A 24,223-nucleotide genomic window follows, 5' to 3' on the forward strand; every position below is an offset into this window, starting at 1 on the left:
CCAGGAAGGGGAGCAGCTTGGCGGGGCCGTCCTCCGCACCAGCCAACGGCTCCTCCAGGCCGCTCTCATACAGCGTCTTCAGTATGCCACGAGCCTTCTTCTCTAGCTTCGCGAAGGCCAACCGGTCCTCCGTCAGGACCTTCGCCTTGGCGTCCAGCTCGGTGCTCTCCGCCTTCAGCGACCGCTCCAGCGTCTCCAGTCGGCTGTGGCGGTCATCAAGCTTGGCGTCCCGGTCCTTGGCGGCGGCCTCCCTAGCCTTCATCTCGTTCTCCTTCTCCTGGCGTCTGTGCACCTCCTTGGCGAGCTTGTCGCGCTGGCCTTGTAGCTCGGCCTCAAGCATCTTGCAGCGGCCCTGGGCAGTTGCAGCGTCGCCCAGGGTAGCGTCGTGAACGACCTTGGCCTCGTTAGCGGCCCGCTTCTCCTCGTCTGAGGACGACACGGCCTGGCTCAGCACCGCTCAGACGGAAGCAGCAGAACGGGCCCAGCCAGAGGCCAACTCCAGGCGCCCGGCCACCAGACGAGGGTCCGCGCTCAGGAGATCCTCCCGTAGTTGGCTTAGCTCATTGGAAACCTAGTCCAGGACAGCGGCGGAGGGAGCAGAAGAGACAAGAACCTATGGAGCAGGCAGAGAAGATGGCAGCGTGACCACGGCTTGGCAGGAAGGGACCTCCTGAGCCTTGGCTGCCACGGCCGCAGCGTCTGCCACGGGGGCTGACTCCTTGCCGGGGTGCCCCAGTTGGCCTCGCGAGGGCGGTTGGGTCAGAGAGGCGCGGGCCTTGCCGTCCTCTCCCCCAACAGCCGAAGGCGTCGCCCTGGCAGACGGATTCGCCCCAAGCGGGACCGCAGAAGCCTCTCTCAACCTCTTGGCAGCAGGTGCCGGCCTGGTAAAGGAGCGCAAACGTCAAGCCTCAGCGGCAGAAACCTAGCAGAGCACGAATCGAGCACTTACTGGACGTCGTCCGTGGACTCAAGCAACCTTCGGCCAAACTTGAAGCCCGAGAGCCTACAGCGGGGGTCAGCCTTGGGGGGGCCGAAAGCAGAAGGCACGTCAGGAAGGATGGAGCTGGCCTTGGACCCCCCAGGGACCAGAGCCGACCCTGGGGGAACCAGGCTCGACCTGCTCTTCCTCGTGACCGAGGAAGAGCCCTCCCTTCCTCACCTGGCGCTGGCCTCGTCATCGTCCGGCATGGAACGGATGGCCTGGGACCTGCGCCGAGGGAAGGACTCCCCCCAATCCTCGCTAGTCTCCTCCGAGTCGGACGCTTCCTCCTCCTCCTCTTCTCCCCCCTTTTCCCCGGTGGAGCTGCCGTAGGACAAGTTCACCATCGCCAGGACCGCCAGATCATCGGGAGCTGCCGCGGGCACCAGCCCCTCACCGTTGAAGGTGGGCATGGCATTCACCACCTGCTCCCAGTCGCCACGAAGGAACAAGGGGACGGGGGCGCCCACCGGGCTCGCCACGTCTCCCCCAACCAAGGAATAGAGGGCCGCAGTCAGATCATCGTCGGTCAGGGCCTCGGAGCTCAAGCGCAGGGCGGCGTCTGCTCCTCCAAGCCTCCACAGTGGGAGCGAGTGCCAATGAAGCGGAGCCACCCGGTGCTCCAAGAAATCCCTCAGGAGCGTGGCCCCAGTCAGCTTCGCCGCCCCCAAGTTGCTTGGCCTCAGGTCCGCGTTCATCCTCCTCAACACTGCCTTCACGCAAGGGTCGACGAGCTCCGCGCGGGACCATGCGTCAACGGACTTAGGTTGCCCCGTGGGCAATACCAGACGAGGGTGGAGGCGCCCGACATCCATCATGACCCACTTGCTCCGGTAGCCTTCGATCCTCTTCCCAGGCTTCGAGATGGCGTTGGAGCTGGAATATGCAATGAAGCTCGCGCATGCGGAGACCCAAGCGCCAGAAACCTGGAGGGAGAAAAATTGGCTTAGCAAGGCCACCGAGGGCTTCACACCAACATGAGCCTCGCAATAGTAGGCGAAAATCGCCAGGAGAAGGACAGAGTTGGGGTGGAGATGCAGGGCCTGCAAGTTGTATTGGCGCAGAACGGCATGGAAGAACTCAGAGAAAGGAGGCACCAGACCGGCGACAATGGCGCTCACGAAGAACGGGTAGAAGGTGCTCCCCTTGCCCTCAGGCTGGTCAGAGCCGACCTTGAGCACAGTCGCCCCCTCGCTGCCCCGCGCCACCATCATCAGACGGGTTCTTCTCTGACAAATTCGAGGAATCCAGGGCCGGCGAGTACCAAGCATCAGCCGGGGACTTGCGAGTCGCCATGGCGTGCTGGATGCGAAGGATTGAGACGGATCTGGAGGATTTCGGGAGCAAGAGGCAGGAAAGCGAGAAAGGGGATATAGGGAAAGACGGACGAGAGCAGGGGAAGTAAGCCTGGCCCGGGCACCCCCTTTTGTCAGTCATGCAGTTGCCGAGGCATCATGGGAAGTGCAGACGCCCACGTCCAATCAACCGCCACACGGCGCCCAAGGCCGCAAGCTGTTAGGGCCCACGGCGCTTCGCGCTTGCCCCTTCGCTTCTCTGCTAAGCCAAGCCCGCGCGCGCCTTGGGCCCGGGGGCTACTGTCGGCGTTTTGGGAACGGGGGTCCCCAGACTTGCCTGCCTGCGGTCTGCGGCATGGCTCATGTGGGGGCCCAGCGCGGCCCATCTTCATCAGCCCAAGCTCAAGACCCTCGTGAGGGGCCAAGCCTCGTGGGGTGGATGACAGGAAGCTTCCTCAATAGCGGCCTCATCAGGCAGGTTCGCGAGGAGGCGGAGAGATCAATGCAAGGGTACCTCGCGAGGATCCCATGACGCAAGCCATGACGATCAAGGCCAGGCGGGCGCCGGCCTGCGCAGGGTCCTTGTTTCCCCTTTGGTGCAAAGGGGGCAAGCACATGCCAAGGTATCAGGCAAAGGTTACCATTTTGGTGCAACGAGACCAAGACCAGCCGGATGGCCGAACGGAGGCCACCGTGGAGCCCAAGACGGCGTCATCACCAGTGCTTTTGGTAGCCGAAGACCACCTTTGGTCAGGATAACTTGTACTAGATGTTCTCCTTCAAAATGGCCAATTGTTGGCGCGCTTCCCGCTCAATTATTCGGGGAGAGGCCCAGGGCCTCTATAAATAGAGCTAGCCTCCACAAGGGAAAGGGGGGGAGGAGAGCAAGAGAGGGGAGAAACCCAGTAGAGACTAAGTAGAACATACCGCACCAGCTCAAGAACACCCCTCACAAGGTTGTTCTTCCCTTGTACTGTCCATCACCAGCCCCAGAGGCAATCCACCACACCACACACTGGAGTAGGGTATTACACCACAACGGTGGCCCGAACTAGTATAAACCTCATGTCTCTTGTGTTGTTCAACATTTTCATCTTAGTTCGCACGAGAGGATCTGACGTAGATTGGTAGGGGAGAGATCTCCGCGCGCACCCCAGTGTTCAAACCTCAAGGGTCTGTCGAAACCCGAAATCCGACAGCGCATCAGCGTTGACGTCCCAGGGCTCAACAGGGCCACGTCTCAGGAGCGCTTCTGGCCTTCGCGTGTGGGCCGTTGCGAGGGCCCGCCACACAGCTACGTCCGCATGCCCCTCGGCTTGCCGAGCATGGCGTCGGCCTATCAGCGCAACATGCGGCGTGACCTGGCGGCTCAAGAGGCCAGGTACCGTGCCGTCCTGGAGGAAACAGAGACGGTCTTCAGGGAGCCTCCTGAGCCCCCAGGGCCTCCCGAGGCTCCGGGCTCCGGTGGATGATGAGGAGTCATTTCTTTAACGCACGTCTTCAGCTGCACCAACTCTGCTTCGTCTGCAGAACCAGTTGACATCTTCCAAGCTCGTTTAAGCTGGGAGCGCCCCTCGGGCTGCATTATTCCCAGGCCGCGTGGCTCCGTCCCTGCGGCATGTATCCCTTTTGCTCATGTCTTTAGCTTACTTTGCTGGGGGCGCCCCTCGGGCAGCATCATGCCCAAGCCGCTTGGGCCGGACCCAGTGGCATGTATCTTCCTGCATTTACCCAAGCTGATTTGCCTTCCCTGCTTAACCTGCCTACGATTATCACCTGCTCGATCATCGCCTCCCATGGGGCCTCCTCACAGGCACGGCGCTGGTGCACAGGTCCGTCCCTGCTACGTTGACAAATCTGAGCGGTCGAGCTCTGGCTCGCAGCACGCCCCGTGCATGTCACCTCACCAGGCCCTCAGTGCCTTCACTTCATCCGGACCAACCAACGGCAGGCAGGCGGTAGTAACGACAAACCATGTTCTTCTTGTGCCTGATCATAGGGACCCCGCGGGGAGGATAGTAGGCGGCACCGCGAGTCTCATTTCCTCTCGTGCACTTCGCTTGCGCGTTAAAAGGGGGGCTCCTGAGCGTCGCGACTCAGGAGCTCTTATTGGCTCTCCAACCCTCACCCCCTAGCCTTGACCACGGCATCGCGACCTGGCATACCAGCGGAGGCTGAGCTCTCTCGAGGGACGGGACCGGAGGGCGTAGTGCGCTAAGGAGAGCATGGGAGGAGGGAAACCCGTATGGGCCGGCCTAGCTATGCTGCACAAGTTGGCGCACGGCCCTAGCGCAACGTCAGGAATCGCCACAAAGTTCACAAGATAAGTCTCGCCCTCAGATCGGCTAAATGTTTGAGCCTTATGGTCACCCACGCCTGGACGCAACGCCATTGCGGACCCTTCAACTCCCTTTCTTCCCTTACCATGGCTGCTTGAGCGCTAAGGGGGACCTCCTGAGCATCGCGCCTTAGGGGCTCTTACTGGACCTCGGGCCGCACACCTCCTGGACTTGACCATGGCACGTGACCTGGCATACCAGCGACGGCTGTAGCTTGCCTGGGGACTGGGACCTGTCGGCGTAGAGCAACAAGCCATCGCGAGGAAAGAAAGGGGGGAGGGATCGAGCCTTAACAGGACGCGCATTCACCAAATCTTCATAACAGGGAAAAATAAGCACAAAAGACATTACAGACCCTTATATGCCCCCACAGGGCGCTTCATGATTCTTCATAGGGAATGAAAGCTAACACTAAGAAAGACCCTATCTACACCCTCCTGTGGCAGACGCCATCATCAACAGTGGGCCACGGGAGGCCGGCGTCAACCCCATCCAGATCAGCGGCGGGGATGGCCAGACGCGGCGGCACTACTCCGAGCGCGGCGAGAGCTCGGGGGCACATAGCTGTCGTCGCTCGTCTCCGGAGTCCCGTAAAGCTCAGGAGAGTTGCTGGACTCCCAAGGGCTGCTGCTGCTGGAGTGGCCGTGAGCGGAACGCGCGTCAGCCTCACGCTCCTCTCTGGAGCAGCACTCCAGGCGGCGGCCCTCGGCATCGAAGACCTTGAAGAAGAGCGTGGATACGTCGTCGTACTCAAGGTGGATCACGAGGGCACCCCTCGCGCGGCAGACCCGCGTGATCTTGCCCCAGCCACGAGTCATGAAGATCTTGCCGGTGGAGACCGCTTCGATCTCCGCTCCAGTCGCCGGAGCGCCGCAGTCGGCGTGCTGCAACCAGAGCTCGAGAGGCCCCCTCGACGGCATCACATCGGAGAAGAACCGTGGGAAGCGGATCCAAGAGCTTAGGGGCATCGGCGCCCACAGCACCAGCTCACACAAGGAGTATGCAGCGCGGATTCCAGGGGCGACGGCGTGCGTCGCCGTGGTGCGGCAACCCCGAGCGCGGCGCGGGCGGCGCTGCTCGTCGCTCCACCCTCCTAAACCCTCGGCTTGGACATACAGGGGTAGCGGATACCATGGGGGAGGCCGCTCGCACCAAGGCCTCGTCACCACCTGCATCGCCGCTTCGTCACGGTGGTGGATCGCCCTTTTCTTCGGCGGAAGTGGCTCCGAGTCATCTCGGGAGGCCTTTCCCTTTTCTTCGGCGGAGAACCTTCTGATAGGCGCAATTGATGTTAGAAGTGGAGCAAGGAGGAAGAAGCAAGCGAGCAAGGAAGAGATGAGCAACGAGGGCTCAGCCCCCCTCCCTGTTTATAGAAAGAGAAGGCCAACCGGCACCTCTCACGATCGCAGGTAATGATGGTTTTCCTTGCATGTCGCAGGGACTTGTCAAGTCGTGCAGTTGCCGAGGCAGCATGGGGGAGCGGAGACGCCCACGTCCAATCAACCGCCACGCGTCAACTGAGGCCGCATGATTTTGGGGGCCCGCGGTGCTCCGTACTTGACCCTTGGCTTTGCCGTGAAGCCAAGCCTGAGCGCACCTTGGGCCCGGGGGCTACTGTCGGCGTTCTGAGAACGGGGGTCCCCAGACTTGCCTGCCTGCGGCCCGCGGCGTGGCTAAGCCAGCAGGCTGTACGGCCCATCTTCACTAACAAGGCACCCAAGACCCTCGCGAGGGGCCAAGCCTCGCGAGGCGGGCGACACAAGACCTCCTCTAGAGTGGCCTAGTTGGGCAGGCTCACGAGGGGCAGAGATATCAAGGCGAGGCAAACCTCACGAGGCTCTCGTGACGTGAGCCATGACGATCGACACCAGGAAGCCGCCAGGAGGGCGCCAGCGCGTGCAGCATCCTTGTTTCCTCTTTGGTGCTAAGGAGGCCAGCGTAGACGAGGAGTACCGAGGCATCAGGTGAGAAGGGCGACAAGACAGAGGTCATCGTGGAGCCCAAGACAGCGTCACCACCAGAGCCTTTCGCTGGCGGAGACCACCTTTCCCAGGATAGCTTGTACTAGCTGTCCCCCTTCAAATTTGCCCGCCGTTGTTGGCTCCCTTCCCGCTCAATATTTGGGAAGAGGACCACGGCCTATATAACTAGAGCTAGCCACCACCACGAAGGGGGGGGGGGACAAACAAGAGTAAGGGGATCATCAAGATCATCCCCAACCACACAAGTGCACCAAGCACGAGAACACCTCAACCTCAAGAGGTTGTTCTTCCCCTTGTATTGTTCATCATCAGCCCAAGAGGCAATCCACCACCACCACACTGGAGTAGGGTATTACACCACAACGGTGACCCAAACCAGTATAAATCTTGTGTAATTCTGTGTTGCGAGTTCATCAAGTTCGTCCGCGAGATCTTAGCGAGCTAGGGCGTAGATCGGTGGGAGGAAAAGACTTCGTGCACACCTAGTGTTCGAACCTTAAGGGTTTGCCGGAACCCCACATCCGACAAAAACATTGCCTCAAATTAATAGTTCCACTAGATTAGGGTGCAAAGTAATAACATTACTGCTTTATCATGGCAGTGCCAAAATAGCAGCACAAGAGCAGGATCAACATGCAGGATCTTTGGCAAATGGTCACAGCAAAAAGGACCGTACCTCATGATGGGGACCATATCTGCAGTCAACGCCATCGTAGAAGGGATGACACCAGTCACCAACATGGATGATTCAATTAATGGTAACTTTTGGTGCAATTCACCTAAAATGAAGCAATGTCCCATGAGCTAGCAGCTTCTTCTTCTTCTTTTTTAAGAAAAGGGCTCCAGCCCCGGCTCCATTTCCATCATAAAATGAAACCCACGGAGCTTCTTCTTCATTAGTTGCAATAAAATTGAGCAACATCCAGGTTGGTCGTGAAGCTCCTGGAATGTTCAACTATAATTTGGATATCATTTATGCAGTTCAACTAAGATCAAGCGTGAAATGTATACCTCTGTTTGCACAAAAAGGTGGAAAGGATGGTGACTAACAAGTGATGAAACATGCATCAAATGAAAAAAACATGTTCCTTTCTGAATGGCAATCGTACAAGGACAGGAGCAATTTCTAGCAGCATTGCTAGATATTAGTGTGGGCATTAGGATTAACTATGACAACCGTTAAATATGACATTACTTTAATGGTGCCATTGCTTCATTTTACCAGCAACATTACAATAACAACTGCTACAAAGTCAGTATTTGGGCACGGGAGAGTAGGTGGACCAGGATAGTTGCATCTCTAACGAAAAGAAGCAACTTATCTTAATGAGAAATTTAGCAGGACATGAAAAAAGTGCCATTGATTCATATTACTTGAGGCATTACATTGAAAATGTCGGATGTGGGGTTCCGGCAAACTCTTAAGGTGCGCGCGAAGTCTTTCCCTCCTATCGATCTACACCCTAGCTCGCTAAGATCTCGTGGACGAACTCGACGAACTCGCAACACAGAAAGACACAGGATTTATACTGGTTCGGGCCACCGTTGTGGTGTAACACCCTACTCCAGTGTGGTGGTGGTGGATTGCCTCTTAGGATGATGATGGAAAATACAAGGGGAAGAACAGCCTCCTGAGGTCGAGGTGTTCTTGTACGTGGCTAACTTGTGCGGGTGAGAGAGTAATCTAAGATGTCGTCCTCTCATCCTCTCTCCTCTCCGTCCCTATCTATGGCGGTGGCTAGCCCTACTTATAGAGGCCCTGGTCCTCTTCCCAAATATTGAGCGGGAAGGGAGCTAATAACGACGAGCTAATTTGAATGGGGACAGCTAGTACAAGCCACACTTACAAAAGGTGGTCTGTGCCTGCGAAAGGCTCTGGTGGTGACGCCGTCTTGGGCTCCACGATGACTTCCATCTTGCCGTCCTTCTGGTCTTGGTCTTGTTGTACCAAAATGGCAATCTTTGGCTGATGCCTCGGTACTCCTCGCCTGCGCTAGTTTCCTTAGCATCAAAGAGGAAACAAGGAGAGCCTCGTGAGGTTCGCCCCGCCTTGATATCTCCGCTCCTCGTGAGCCTGCCTGACTAGGCCACCCCAGAGGTGGTCTCGTGTCATCCGCCTCGCGAGGCTTGGCCCCTCGCAAGGGTCTTGGGTGCCTTGTTGGTGAAGATGGGCCGTACGGCCTACTGGCTCAGCCACACAATGGGCTGCAGGCTGGCAAGTCTGGGGACCCCCGTTCCCAGGACGCCGAAAGTAGCCCCCGGGCCCAAGGTGCACTCGGGCTTGGCTTTGCTACAAAGCCAAGGGCCAAGCATGGAGCACCGCGGGCCCCCAAAGCCTGCGGCCTTGGTTGAAGCGTGGCGGTTGATTGGTTGTGGGCGTCTCCGCTTCCCCACGCCGCCTCGGCGACTGCACGACTTGATAAGTCCCTGCGACATGCAAGGGAAACCATCGTTACCTGCGGTCGTGGGAGGTGCCGGCTGGACTTCTTTTGCTATAAATGGGGAGGGCGGCGGAGCTAACATCGCCCATCTCTTCCTCGCTTGCTGCTTCTTCTTCCTCGCTCCACTCCTAGCTTCTTCTCCCTCGCTTTGTTGCTCGCTGTGCCACCAATGGCGCCACAAAGGAAGTTCTCTACCACCGAGAAGGGAAAGGCCCCTCGCGAGGGACTTGGCTCGCCGGCTCCCAAGCGCGAACGTGGACATCCGCGCAAGCACACCGCGTCCCCTGTCGCGGCCCACTGTCGGAGCGGAGTGGGTCGTCCCAGCCACGGCGATCCAGCTGATGAGGGGAGGCATGCTCTGGTGCCCCCCCCGTCCACGCTTCCACATGGTGGAAGTGTGACCGGAGTTTGTCGTCTGGTCGGGGAACCCGGCCGGCAACTGGCTCCAACTTCCGCGCTTCTTTGCCAATGAGCTGCCGGCCTCCGGTCCAGGCGGACTCTGGCTGTAGGCAGATGGTTCCTACAGCAAGGCCTCTTGGGTTGCAGTCGCGACTTCCGCCATGGGCAACATAGCCCTGGCCCACGGTTGGCAGACGTTCGCCCGCGTGCGCGGCTTGGGTCGGCGCTACACCCTCCACTTCAAATACGACGGCGAATCAACCCTCTACGTGATGGTGTTTGGGGAAGATGGTTGTCGCGCCGGGTGCTGCCCTGAGGCGAACGATGGTGAGGAGGTGCTCGGCCTCAGGGACGGTCGCGACGAGGATGGGGGCGAGCCTGCCCTCGGGAGCGGCTGCGTCTTGTCCCGCTACGGCGGCTCTTCCTCTAGTGACAGCTTCAGCAGCAGTGGCCATGGCCAGCCGCCGCGCCGCCACGCCCGCTTTGGAGGTGGCAGTGAGTCATCCCGTCGTCGCGCCCCCGTGAAGTGCAAAGAAGGATCCAGCTAGGTTCGGGGTGCCGCTAGGGGCCTGCCTCCGCAGATTGCTGTGATGCTGCTTTTGTTTTACTCTTTTTCCTGCATCAAGAATGTAACCAGTTTGGGCCCTGGGGGCGTGTATTGAACTATGGTTCCTCTATTTTGGCACCGTGCGTGTTGTGTCATTATTTCGTGCAAAGATAACTTAACCTGGTATAGCCGGGACGCCCTCTTCCTCACGAGGTGCTCATTTCCTCGTGCCCATCTTGCCTTGGTGGCCTGCACCTACTGGGGAACTGTGAAAGCTCGTTAGGGAGTGCATTCAAAAGATTTGCCATTCGCCCTGGTCCTGGCCTGGCGCCTTGTATCGCGGTACCCGTGGGGCATGGACTAGGAGAGGCACGCCAGCTTTTGGCCTCGAACAAGGGTGGCTTGCGAGAAGGCAGAGAAGGGAGAAAATGTTCGTGAGGGCACCTGCCCAGCCCCCTCATGAGGCATGCGAGAGAGAGAACACAAGCTAACCCGAGCCGGAAAAACGCAGAGAGAAGCGAGAGGGTCAACTCAGCAAGGAATGCCAAACGCAAATTTCGATTAAGGAAAAAGGGAGCCAAATACGAAAAGCAAATGAAAAGCCGCGTCCGGCACCTAATCTAGTCTTCAAGTCTTCTCACCAGCGCGGAGCTAAGTGCTGTCCACTAGGCATGGGCAGGAGCCCCAGGGCCTGAGGCCGGCACCCCTGAGACTCCGGGGCGTGTACAACCCCAACTCATTATTACGTGAGAGTGTCACGGGCGGCGATTCTTCACAGGCACCGGGCCTTCTTCACAGGCTCTGGGCCTTTCTTCTCAGGCTCTGGGCCTTGCTTCACAGGCTCTAGGCCTTGCTTCTCAGGCTCTGGGCCTTTCTTCACAGGCTCTTGGCCTTGCTTCTCAGGCTCTGGGCCTTGCTTCTCAGGCTCTGGGCCTTCCTTTATGGGTAAATCTCCAGAGGTGCTGGATGTTCCTGGCGTTTTGGAATGGTACTCCGTCTTGTGTTTCCAGGCGCACGACACCAGGCCTGGAGATGTGGACGACCTTGAACGGGCCCTCCCACATTGGTGAAAGCTTATGCAGCCCGTCCCTCGAGAGGACCCACCTCAGGACTAGGTCTCCCATCTCGAGTGTCCTGGAGCAGACGTTTCGGCAGTGGTATTGCCGAAGTGCTTGCTGGTACCTCGCCGTCCGCAGCACAGCTCCGCGGCGATGTTCCTCCACTAACATGAGGTCCATCCCCCGCGTGGCATCCTGCTGCGTTTCGTCAAATGCCAGGACTCGTGCGAAGCAATGCTTGACCTCGTGAGGGAGGACCGCTTCGGCTCTGTAGACGAGGAAGAATGGAGTCTCTCCCGTTGGCTTGGTGGCAGTGGTCCGGATGGACCACAGTACGGACTGGAGATCATCGTGCCAGCCCCTGCCGCAAGCCTCCAACTTTTTCTTGAAGGTCCTGGTCTTGAGGCCCCTCAGGACCTCCGCGTTAGCATGTTCGGCCTGGCCATTGCTCCTGGGGTGGGCCACCGAAGTGTAGCAGATCTGCGTTCCAAGGTTAGCACAGTAGGTTTTGAAGAGGTTGCTAGTAAACTGCGAACCGTTATCTGTGATGATGCGGTTGGGGACCCCGAAGCGGCTCATGAGGCCCTTGATGAACTTGACGGCAGAGCCGGCTGGGATGGTACGGACGGGTTCCACTTCCGCCCACTTGATGAACTTGTCGATGGCGACATAGAGGTGACGGTAGCCCCCCAACGCCCGAGGGAACCGGCCTAGGATATCCAGCCCCCCAGACCTTGAATGGCCATGTGAGCGGGATAGTTTGAAGGCCCTGAGCTGGTTGATGGATTTGCTTGGCGTGGAATTGGCAGGCTTCGCAAGACTTCACTAGCTAGGCTGCGTCGTTGAGTGCTGTAGGCCAGTAGAATCCACTGCGGAACACCTTGCCGACGAGGTTCAGTTATGACAAGTGGTGTCCGCAGTCCCCGCTGTGTATGTCAATCAGCAATTCCCTTCCTTGGTCGCTGGATATGCAGCATAGTGTGACATCGTTCGATCGTTTCCTATATAACTCGCCATCTTGGATATAGTATGCCGTTGCTTGCCGGGCCACGCGCTCCGCCTCCTCTTCCTTTTCCAGCAACGTTCCGTGCGTTAAGTACTCCTTGAATTCCTTGGTCCAGCATTCCTCCTGAGGTTCAAGCGCCAAGAGCAGCCGAGCTCCAGAGGTCGGTCCACATGTCGGGGCTCCCATGGCTGGAGGCTGGGGGATCTCCTCCCAAGGCTGGGTCGTGCTTGAAAGAGGTGGCGCAGCTGATGGCTTGAAGAGCCGCTCCTCAAAGACGCCCAGCTCTTGTGGTTGCCTCTTGGATGCTCTCCGGGCGATGTCGTCGGCTTCCTTATTGGTGCCCCGGGGTACGTGCTGCAGCTCCAGGCCTGAGAACTGCTTCTCCATCTTGCGCACCTCCGCGAGGTGGGCCTCCATATGCTTGTCCTTTGGCTCGTACACCTTGTTGGAGAAGTTGACGAGGAGTTGTGAGTCACCTATGACAGTGAGGCGCTTCACCCCTAGGGCCGCTGCAGCCTTTAGGCCAGCTATAAGGCCTTCGTACTCTGTGATGTTGTTGGAGACCTTCTCGCCGTGCTGAAAGAAGAGTTGCACGGCGTAGTAGAGCTTGTCCTGGGTGGGCGAGATTAGCACTGCTCCAGCTCCTGCGCCCTGGTGTGCGAAGGCGCCATCGAAATGCATGACCCAACCATCCGGAGCCTCACTCCCTGGGGAGGTGGACCGGTCTTCTCTTTCTTCAAGTGTCGGGGCATCCGTCCATTCTGCCACAAAATCAGCGAGTGCGGCCCCCTTGATGACCCTGGTGGTGCTGAACTCCAACTGGAATGCTTGCAACCCGATGTTCCACTCTGCGACCCTTCCGGCTGAGTTAGGGCTCCTGAGTATCCTTTCTAGTGGGTAGGCTGAGACGACCTTGATGGGGTGGCCCTGGAAGTAGTGTCGCAGCTTGTGTGAGGCCACCAGGAGTGCGAGCAGGAGCTTCTCGGGCATGGGGTAGCATGCTCTCGCATCTTGCAGTACGGTGCTGACAAAGTACACCGGGTATTCGATGAGGGCTGGCATGCTGTCGAGGCTTGGGTCCTGCGGAGATCGGGACATATCCTGAAGTGGAAGGGTCCTTGAGACCCTGGTGTCCTCAGGAGCTTCTGCGACGCCTCCCTGCTGAGCTTTACCTTCCATCGATGATGCCTTTGCTGCACCTTCCTGACCCCGCGCTACTTCAGCCTTGGCCTGGCGGGGCGCACCCTTGACTTGGCGCTCCTCTCGAACTGCCAGCAACGCCATGCTGGCGGAGTACGGGGTGGCAGCAAGGTAGTGTACCAAAGGCTCGAGGGGCCGTGGTGCCACCATCACTGGGGGCTAGTAAGGTATTTCTTGAGGTCTTGGAAGGCCCGGTCGGCCTCCGGGTTCCACTCGAACGGGCCCTTCCTCTTCATGAGCTTGAAGAATGGTAAGGCACACTCTCCCATTTTGGAGATGAAACGCCCTAACGCGGTCACCCGCCCAGCTAGCTTCTGCATCTCTTTGAGGGTCCGCAGCGGGCTCATGTCCTCGATAGCCTTGACCTTCTCCGGCTGCGCCTCGATCACCCTGTGTACAAGGAACCCCAGCAGCTTGCCAGAGGGGACACCGAACACGCACTTCTCCGGGTTGAGCCTTAAGTTCACTTGGCGCAGGCTCTCGAAGGTCTCCTCCAAGTCTTGAATCAATGTCCTTGCCTCGCGAGACTTGACCACTATGTCATCGATGTAAGCCTCGGCATTCCTCCTGAGCTGCCACCCAGAGCGATGTGCATCAACCGTTGAAAGGTCGCGCCCGCGTTGCACAGCCCGAAGGGCATGCAGGTGTAGTAGTATACCCCACATGGTGTCAGGAAGGCCATCTTCTCCACATCTTCCACCGCCGTCTTGATTTGATGATACCCTGAGAACGCGTCCAGGAAGTACAGCAGGTCGCACTCGGCGGTGGAGTCAACAATCTGGTCGATGCGCGGGAGTGGGAACGGGTCTTGAGGGCAGGCTTTTTAAAGATTGGTGAAGTCGACGCACATCCGTTCCTTCCCGCCTTTTTTCGGCACCACGACAGGGTTCGCCAGCCATTCGGGGTACCGGATCTCTTGGATGGCACCTGCCGCTTCCAGCTTGCTTGTCTCTTGGACGATGAAGGCCTGCTTCTCAGTGGACTGCTATCTCGCTCATTGCTTTACGGGGCGGACGTTGGGGCATACCCTTAGATGATGCTGGACCACCTCCCTTGGGACCCCTACCAGCTGATTTGGCTCCCACATGAATATTTCCTTGTTCGCGTGCAAGAACCCCACTAGAGCTTCTTCTTGTTCCCGGTCGAGGCCGACTCCTCTGGTAAAGGTGGCTCCTGAAGGCCCGTCCTTGCTGACCAGTACCAGCTTGGTTTCCGCCTTGTCTTGGGTGAACAACTGCTTCTTCTTGGTGGGCACGGCCTCCCTGGCCATGGGGGCACCGGCGTCGGCGGGTTGTGCTGCTGCCGCGGTCTTGAAGGCGAGCCTGAGGGCCGTCACGGCCTCCTTAGTGTCCCCCTTGATGGTGAGGACGCCCTTGCTCCCTGGCATCTTCATGAGGTTGTAAGCCAGGTGAGTCGTCGCCATGAACCGAGGGAGAGCCGGGTACCCGAGGATGGCGTTGTACGGGAGGCCGATGTGAGCAATGCCAAAGTCCACCAGCTCGGTGCAGTAGTTGTCGTGTGTGCCGAAGGTGACAGGGAGGCGGATCTATCCCAGGGAGTAGGCAGCTCCACCACCCACTCCTGAGAAGGGCTTACTGATGCCGAGCCACTCGAGTGGAACGTGGAGAAGGCTGAAGGCTTCCACGGGAAGCAAGTTGAGGCCGGCACCACTGTCGATGATGGTCTTGGTGACGGCCACGTTGCAGATGGTGGGCGTGCGGAGCATCGGAAGCACTCCGGAGCCGGTAGTGGAGTTGGGGTGGTCTTTTGAGCCGAAGGTAAGGTCGGCCTCTGGCGCAGCCCAACCCGGCGGAGCCCCCGGGTGCCTGGAGGTGGCCTCGATCTGGCGGAGGAACGGCTTGGCGTGGCAGTCCAATGGCGGTGCTTGAGAGCCACCGAGCAGGGCCGCAACTGTGTGGTGCACCGGCACCGCGTAGAGAGCAGTGAAGAGGTCGCAGAGCTCCTCCCAATATGCCACCGTGGATTTGGGAAGGTTGAGAAGCCAGGCGCGTGGCTCACTAGCGAGGGCCATGGGAAGCCAGTTGGCCATGACCTTGTTATCGCCCCCGGCTTCGAGGATGGTCTCCTCATATGCTAGCAGGAAAGCTGACGTGTCCACCGCGCGGTCGTAGCGCGGCGGCATCTCCGGCCTGAATTTGGGTGGCCACTGCATGCGCCAAAGGGCGGGGGCCAGAGCTCGGAGCCCCCTGGCCCCGTCGTCGACACTGACCGTCAGAGTCGGCGGTAGGGCGCCTGCCATGTGGGCGAAGCGCGGTGGCGACGGAACGCAGATCGGCGGAGGGGAAGCCGCAGCGCACCCCTACTTGGCACGCCAAATGTCGGATGTGGGGTTCCGGCAAACCCTTAAGGTTCGAACACTGGGGTGCGCGCGAAGTCTTTCCCTTCTATCGATCTATGCCCTAGCTCGCTAAGATCTCACGGACGAACTCGCAACACAGAAAGACACATGATTTATACTGGTTCAGGCCACCGTTGTGGTGTAACACCATACTCTAGTGTGATGGTGGTGGATTGCCTCTTGGGCTGATGATGAACAATACAAGGGGAAGAAAAGCCTCCTGAGGTCGAGGTGTTCTTGTGCGTGGCTAACTTGTGCGGGTGAGAGAGTGATCTAAGATGTCGTCCTCTCATCCTCTCTCCTCTCCGTCCCTTTCTATGGTGGTGGCTAGCCCTACTTATAGAGGCCCTGGTCCTCTTCCCAAATATTGAGCGGGAAGGGAGCTAACAACGGCGGGCTAATTTGAAGGCGGAAAACTAGTGCAAGCCACCCTGACAAAAGGTGGCCTATGCCTACGAAAGGCTCTGGTGGTGACGCCGTCTTGGGATCCACGATGACCTCTGTCTTGCCATCCTTCTGGTCTTGGTCTTGTTGCTCCGAAATGGCAACCTTTGCCTGATGCCTCAGTACTCCTTGCATGCGCTAGTTTCCTTAGCATCAAAGAGGAAACAAGGACGCTGCGCGCGCTGGCGCCCGCCTGGTGTCGATCGTCATGGCTCACGTCACGAGAGCCTCGTGAGGTTCGCCCTGCCTTGATATCTCTGCTCCTTGTGAGCATGCCTGACTGGGCCGCCCTGGAGGAGGTCTCGTGTTGTCCGCCTCGCCAGGCTTGGCCCCTCGCGAGGGTCTTGGGTGCCTTGTTGGTGAAGATGGGCCGTACGGCCTGCTAGCTCAGCCACGCAATGGGCCGCAGGCAGGCAAGTCTGGGACCCCCGTTCCTAGGACGCTGACAGAAAACAACATTGGTTTAACGTGTCCTTACTTTTATCAGCGTGACTGCTACATTTTATAGGTGGCATTACATAAGAGCGGCTCGGGGCAACAAACATCAGAAGAGGATATCTAGGTTGGTCCCATTTTTGTTTGGTATATAGCCACCTTATACTGTGTGAGGCTAGCAAATCTAGTGCTGGACTTACTCTGTTGACTTGTCCCCAGTCCCCACTTTCTTTCCTTTTCCAACCAATAGGTCAGGTTTATATTGAGTTTGTATTGCGTTCCATTTATTTCCCTATTAGACCTAGAGACCAGTTGGATAGCCAGTCTCTGCTAGTTTTCGCCCCCATTATTTCCTCCTTCGACCAAGTCCTATATTCAGGTAACAAATCTCCCCCACCCCCACCCCCTTTCTTGCTTGTTTCAACCAAGTAGTACTAGATTCGAGTGCATGAACTAGTTTTACCTCTTAACAGTAAAAAAATAGGTGGTTTTCGAATAGCCGATTGATTCTATCTACGAGGGGGCCTGAGAAATAGTAAAAGATACAAATGAAGCGACGTTAGGAGCTTGGGAAGTAGAGCAAGGACGGTTTCTAAGGAAGTTATACCTGAGGGTCGCCGGGATGTCGCTAGGTGGGCGGCGGGAGGCCGGATCTGCCCACACTACGACAGCGAGGAAGAAGGGGTGGGAGGCCCTCACTCGCCAGCGATGCTTGGGAGAGAACGGCAAGGCACGCTGACCGGGACGCGCCGGTAGTGGGTAAGAGCCGTCGCCGAGGACGACCGCGTGAACGTTGCCCCTTCTCACCTTCCCCGGCGGAGACGATCTGGCTGGATCAGTGACCAGCGGTGAGTAGAGAGAGAGAGAGTGTGTGTGGCCAGCACTGTCGAGTTTAGATCTGGAGAGGACGAGACAGTGTGAATAGAGCAACACTAGCAAGCAAGCACGGAGGCCCCTGCCTATATAGTGGAGTACTAGTTTCTGTTTGTCTACCGGTCGGAGCCGGCTTGACCTCGGCAATGACTATCGAGAAGTCTTCATGCACGTGCCCCAGAGGCGCAGTTGTTGTCATTTTGATTTGAAGCACCAGATTATAACATATAACACAAAAAAATGCCACATGACAAGAAATCATAACCTTACTGCCCAAACGAAGCAAGATGAATCCTGACGAACAAACTAGATGAGGATCAAAGCTAAATTAAAGATAAACTCGTATAAAAGGGGTCCATCGATAGATGTCCTAATTAAATTAGGACATCTATATGTAGATGATAGCCAATCCAGGTGTGTCTGCTAGAGTCTGGTCACATGCATACACGAACTGATCTTCCGTGTCTTGCAGGGATCGTCCAGGTACCAACGTATGTACTCCTACAACACTTCTCTAGTAGTACTATCGCTCGTCTCTCTCTTCTATTAACTCACCCGACTTGCGGGGCCGGGGAGTGTGCCTATGGTCGGTTCTCAATTGCGGTCCCACATGTGTGTGCAAACGCAATATGACGCGCGTTCCATTCAGAGAGCAGCGTGCCAGACCGACCGACCGTCTGGGGTGCGACGCGAACGCGACGGGCGTGCTGTATAATCCATACATGTGTACCGCCGTTTTCTTGAGGCTTTGCTGCATGGTGTAATCCATGGATACAAAATTAGTATATTGTACTATTTAAAAGTTGAGGGCGGGGCTTTTCCCATGAGGTAGGCAGGGCAGTTCCGCCTAGTCGGTTCGACAGAGACGCGAGAAGATGAGGGAGTAGGCTGCTGCAAACGTACGGCTGTGTGATTTGACAGTGAGTTACTGCTAGACAGGTGGGGCCCAGTGATTTGACTTGCCATTATCATTTTAATTGCGGCGCTACGACCGGCATGCGTCTCCCGATTCCTGACCACCTCCATACAGGTGCGTCTCCCGATGCTCCACCATGTAGAGGCTGGCTCTTGCTTGAGAGCCCACTCCTCCACTTTTTCCTTGCCTCTTTCCCCCACATATGCAAAAATGCCATGTAAAGCGGGCTTATAGCCCACTATTGTACTTGATCCTACAGGTGCTAAGCCTATCACATAGGCATAAAGTCTTATGTGGCATGTTAATTAAGAAGAGAGAGACTAGTTTGGTGACCCCGGGAATAAACGGTGATAAGCACAAGTACCTAGATGAAGCAAACTTAGCAACAAAAAACTAAGCACCTATGCATTGGGGACTTGACTTGCTAAGCCATTTAATGCCCATAGCACCTCATCTAAGCACCATTCATTGGAAGAGGTCACTCCTTGGCAAATGCAATAAATACTACGAAGAAAGAGATAGAGAGAAGTAAACAAAAAATACTCTTATAGCCAACCTTATAGCTAACCTTGTTGTATCAGTGACTAAGTGATGACTATGTGTGACATGCCAACATCAGATAGCCTAACGCACTGTGTTAAATCTCCAAGGGCGCGACCGCGCGAGCGAGGCGACGGTCGTGGTAGGCGCGACCATGATACGGGCTGCTGGTAGCCCTTGGATCTGCGATCGAACGATCGCATGCTAAGTTGCTGAAAATTTGCAGAATAACCCTCCAGGATAGGATATTCACCCATAGTTCTAGAATCACGCCATGCAACCATTTGATCTCAGATCCAAGGGCTCTCGGAAGACCGTATCATGGGAGAATGGAAAGCTTCGTATTACCTGTAATTTTCCCGACGCTTGACATGACATCGAAAGCCATTTAATTGGGCGCCGAGTAGACATGACATCTAATTGGGCCCCCATAGTACTGTGCATGAATCCATTTATCCACCAAGCAAGCCACTACCCTACCATTCGCACGCGCCCCCCACTCGACATTTTTACAATCGATAAACCGCTCCTAGTCGTCCCGTCCTTTCACATTACGGCAGTTCCACTAATCCTAACCCTCCTCCCAAATCCATGGCGTCCCAAATCTCCACGATCGGTGGTGAGTACAAGGTTAGAACCATCACCGGCGATGAGTTCGACGTCATCTACACCCGTTCTTCCGCAATGGTGAAAGAATGCCTTGCTCGCTTCAAACACATGTTCGAAAACTCAAATGATGAGTGGGTCGCTGGGCTAGATGTTGAGCACACCATAGTCCTGGGAAGCGAGAAGAATAAAAAGGAGGGAGAGAAGAAGAAGCCCGCTGTGATCCAGGTTTGTGTGCATGACTTATGCTTGGTCTACCACATATGCCATACCGACGTTGAGTACGAGGAATTTAAGAAGTTCCTCAAGGGCGGCCGAGTCAAATTCGTTACTGTAGACTTTAGGAACGATAGGAAATCCTGGGTCGGATAGGCCTCGTAGTAGGTGACCCCTTCGACCTCCATAAGGAAGGGCCGGTGCCCTCACTTGATCAGCCTTCAATGCTGACCCTGGCAGGAGCCATGGTTCATCCTTCATACGGTGAACTGAAGAAACCACCACACACGTTTCATCATGCATGGCAGTGGACTGTACTAGATATAGAACACATCCACTATGCTGCAATGGATGTATACCTTTGTTTCAATATCTACAAGGGTTGGGTGAAGAGCAAGAGCCAAGTGTGCGTTTCAAGCAAAGAAGTATCGCCCAAGTGGAAGAGGGACAAGGACGAAGTCGAGGACCTGGACGAGGACTCCGAGTAAGGTGGCAGTGTCGTTGCTCATGGTGGTTCTAATGCAGTGTCTACCGGATTAGTTGCTTAGTTTAATTTCTGGTGTGCTTAGTTTTATTTGAGGGGTGTGTTGTGCTGAGCCCCCAGCAGAACTATGTTATGTTTCTTCTCGTTATATTTCGTACATTTCATCTTTTAGTTGGTATAGTACTACCACTCATTTCTTCACATTATATACGTACAATATATATGGCCAACATCATATAGACAGTAGTTTAGTTGTCAAAGAATTTCAGGGTGCTTAGTTTTGTCAAATAATTCCAGGGTGCTTAGTTTTATTTGAGGGGTGTGTTGTGCTGGACACCATTAACTTATCACTGTGAGAATCGGCTTATTTTTGACATGTAACATGGTCAACGGGTTTGACGTGAAAGTAACAATGTCTAATGGCATTTCTGAGCAAACATCTAACTTAACGATGGCATTTTTTAGATGTCTAATTGCATTTTTGAGCAGGCATCTCACGTATCGATGGCATTTTTTGAGTAGTTGTAAATTATAATGGCAAAATTGAGTAGTGATACACAACTAGTGGCATAAGTAATAAGAACCCAAGAATTAAATAGGTATGCTAATTTCTTTATTTCTTTATACCTTTGTGTGTGAAACAATATACGCTACCTCCCCCAGATTTTCTTTATAGAAGCAACATAGAACTATATGAGTGCCCTGTTAAATTTTGGAATTATTCCGGGTCCGTTTGGCCTTTTTTATTCATTAATTGAGTTTCTGGTCATTTAATGTGCATAATTCAAATTTGAACTACAAGCACATGCTCCTGTGCACCAAAGTTGATTGAAAAATCACATGTGTGTCCTCGGGTGAATTTCTAGGTCCCATGCAAGAAATGGGAATGAAATTCAAACATCTGGGCATTGTGGTTCGACTGAGAACATTGAGAAGCTTGGTTTTAAAATTCATGTAAATCCAAAACACGCCTGAAAATCATGAAACTTGGCATGGTGTCATGTCATGGTACTACCATGTTGTGGTAAAAAATTTGCGGAATAGGAACAAATTTTGGTATAAGTTTCTTGCAAACCGAAGCTTCTCTCAAGAAGGCTCGTGGTTCTGAGAGGGAACGTGTCGCCTTTGTGTGCATAATTCAAATGTTAAATACAAGTACTGTCGGATCTGGGGTTCCGGTAGACCCTCGAGGTTCGAACACTGGGGTGCACGCGAAGGATTTCTCCCCATCGGTCCACGCCCTAGCTCTCTAAGATCTCACAGACGAACACGACGAACTCTCAACACAGAAAGACACAAGATTTATACTGGTTTGGGCCACCGTTGTGGTGTAATACCCTACTCCAGTGTGGTGGTGGATTGCCTCTTGGGCTATTGATGAATAGTACAAGGGGAAGAACAGCCTTCGGAGGTCGAGGTGTTCTTCTGTTTGGTGAGCTTGTGTGTTTGAGGATCGGAATCAGCTGCCGACTTGTGATGGTGTCGATCCGATGCCCTTCATGGTGGTGGATAGTTCTACTTATATAGGCCCTGGTCCTCTCCCCAAATATTGAGCGGGAAGGGAGCCAACAACGGCCAATTCGAAAGGGGACAGCTAGTACAAGCTATCCTGACAAAAGGTGGTCTTCGCCTGCAAAAGGCTCTGGTGATGACGCCGTCTCGGGCTCCATGGTGACCCCCGTCTTGCCGGCCTTCTGGTCCTGGTCTCGTTGCACCAATATGGAAACCTTTGCTTGATGCCTCAGTACTCCGTGTCTGCGCTTGCCCCCTTAGCACCAAAGAGGAAACAAGGATGCGGCGCGAGCTGGCGCCCGCCTGGTACTCGCCTGGCCTCGATCGTCATGGCTCACGTCACGAGGGGCCTCGCGAGGTTTGCCTTGCCTTGATCTCTCCGCCCCTCATGAGCCTGCCCGGCGAGGCCGTTCTTGAGGAGGTCTTGCATCGTCCGCCCCGGGAGCCCCTCGCGAGGGTCTTGAATGTCTTGTCGATGAAGATGGGCCGTACGAACCTGCCAGCCCAGCCACGCCGTGGGCTGCAGCCAGGCAAGTCTGGGGACCCTCATTCCCAGAACGTCGACAGTAGCCCCCGGGCCCAAGGAGCGCTCGGCCTTGGCTTCGAGGCGAAGCCAAAGGGTCAAGTGCGTAGCACTGCGGGCCCCAAAAGCCTACAGCCTCGGTTGACGCATGGCGGTTGATTGGACGCGGGCGTCTCCGCTTCCCCACGCTACCTTTGAACCCACCTGGCTATGTGGCCCTCGCAACCTACACAATTATTCCACCATTGCGCACGCCTTGCTCCCTCAGTCCTTCTGCTTCCTCAAGACTCTGCTCCTCCTCTCCAATCTGACCTGCACTCCACCTGCTTCGCTGCCATGGTGCTGAAACAAGCAGACAAGGGGAAGAAGCCTCTGTCCCCGTCTGGTTTGCCTCCAGCCACCGAGCCTCCAGTCAGCCGATCCTTGGTGCTCAAGGACGAGGCCATGGACAAGGTGTGCCCCATGCTCGCCACCAGTTTCAGCGAGTGGGGGGAGACGGTGGCTTGGCCTGCATCTTGCACTCGTATTGCTCAGGCAGTCACCGAGGTCCCAATCTTCATTGATGTCCTCTGGGCAGGCCCGATCCCCCCTTCTCTGCCTTGTTCAACGCGGTGCTCGAACATTACCAGATCCATGTGCTGCATCTCGACCCCCCAATCCGTGACTCTCCTCGGTGTCTTCGCCTTCGTGTGTGAAGCCATGGTTGGCATTTCTCCCTCCGTGGCCCTGCTCCGCCACTTCTTCTCGCCGCATCTGACTGATCCCCGACAGAGCTCGGGGTGTGTGAGCTTCCAGGACGTGGCCGCGACGGCTGGCGCGGGGATCGACTTTGAGTTTCCTCCATCCACGCGCGAGTTTCGGACACGGTGGGTATTCGTTGATGCCGGTGTGCTCAGCCCTCTGCTCCAGGCCCCGTCAGCGCCCGCCGTTCCCCACTCTGGCTGGGGCCACGAGAGGCTCGCGAGCCCCCGTCTTGCCCCTCTCTGGTTCAGGCTAAGGATGTTGAAGGACCACGGTGTAACCGTGCCGATGGTGGTGAAGGAATTCATCAAGCGTCGGGTTGCTCTGCTTCAACGCCATTCTCGCCCGATGTGGACCTTACTTAACAGTCAGGACCACATGAGGCTCCAGGAGTCCGGGCTCCCCCTTGGGGCGTGGCAAATAGTGCTCAAGGTCCTAACATGTGTCTCTTTGCCGGACGACTTGCCTGGGAGGAACTTTCTGCTGTACCGATGCAGGAACAAAGCCGAATTCGCTGCTGGCATGCCTTCCTTCGACGAGTGAGGGCTGCATCCGGATAACCTGGTGGGGTCCCGTGAGAACCCTGCCAGCGTGGTTCCCCTCTTGGTTGTTGTTGCTGAGCTCGTCCCGAATGTGGTCGCAGGGGGACGAGTGCCACCAGGGGCTGACGGCTCAAGCGCTGATGTGCAGACGCCGCCTGGGGCTCGTGAGGCGTCGTCCTTAGTGAGGGAGTCCTAGATTAGGGGGGTATCCGGACAGCCGGATTATATCCTTTGGCCGGACTATTGGACTATGAAGATACAAGATTGAAGACTTCGTCTCGTGTCTGGATGGGACTCTACTTGGTGTGGAAGGCAAGCTAGGCAATACGGATGTGTATATCTCCTCCTTTGTAACCGACCTTGTGTAACCCTAACCCCCTCTGGTGTCTATATAAACCAGAGAGTTTTAGTCCGTAGGATAACATACAATCATACCATATGCTAGCTTCTAGGGTTTAGCCTCTCCGATCTCGTGGTAGATCAACTCTTGTAATACTCATATCATCAAGAATAAATCAAGCAGGACGTAGGGTTTTACCTCCATCAAGAGGGCCCGAACCTGGGTAAAACATCGTGTTCCCTGCCTCCTGTTACCATCCGCCTTAGACGCACAGTTCGGGACCCCTACCCGAGATCCGCTGGTTTTGACATCGACATTGGTGCTTTCATTGAGAGTTCCTCTATGGCGTCGCCGTAAGGAAGGATGCCTCGTCTCGTTGTTAAAAGCAACATCACCGCCGGGGAGCTCTGGTTGTCGGCCAAACTCTCTGGCTAGGTAGTTTCGTC

The sequence above is a fragment of the Triticum urartu genome, chromosome 3A, assembly GCF_056163025.1.
Source record: "Triticum urartu cultivar PI428250 chromosome 3A, HENAU_Tu73, whole genome shotgun sequence".
NCBI classification, from domain to species: Eukaryota; Viridiplantae; Streptophyta; class Magnoliopsida; order Poales; family Poaceae; genus Triticum; species Triticum urartu.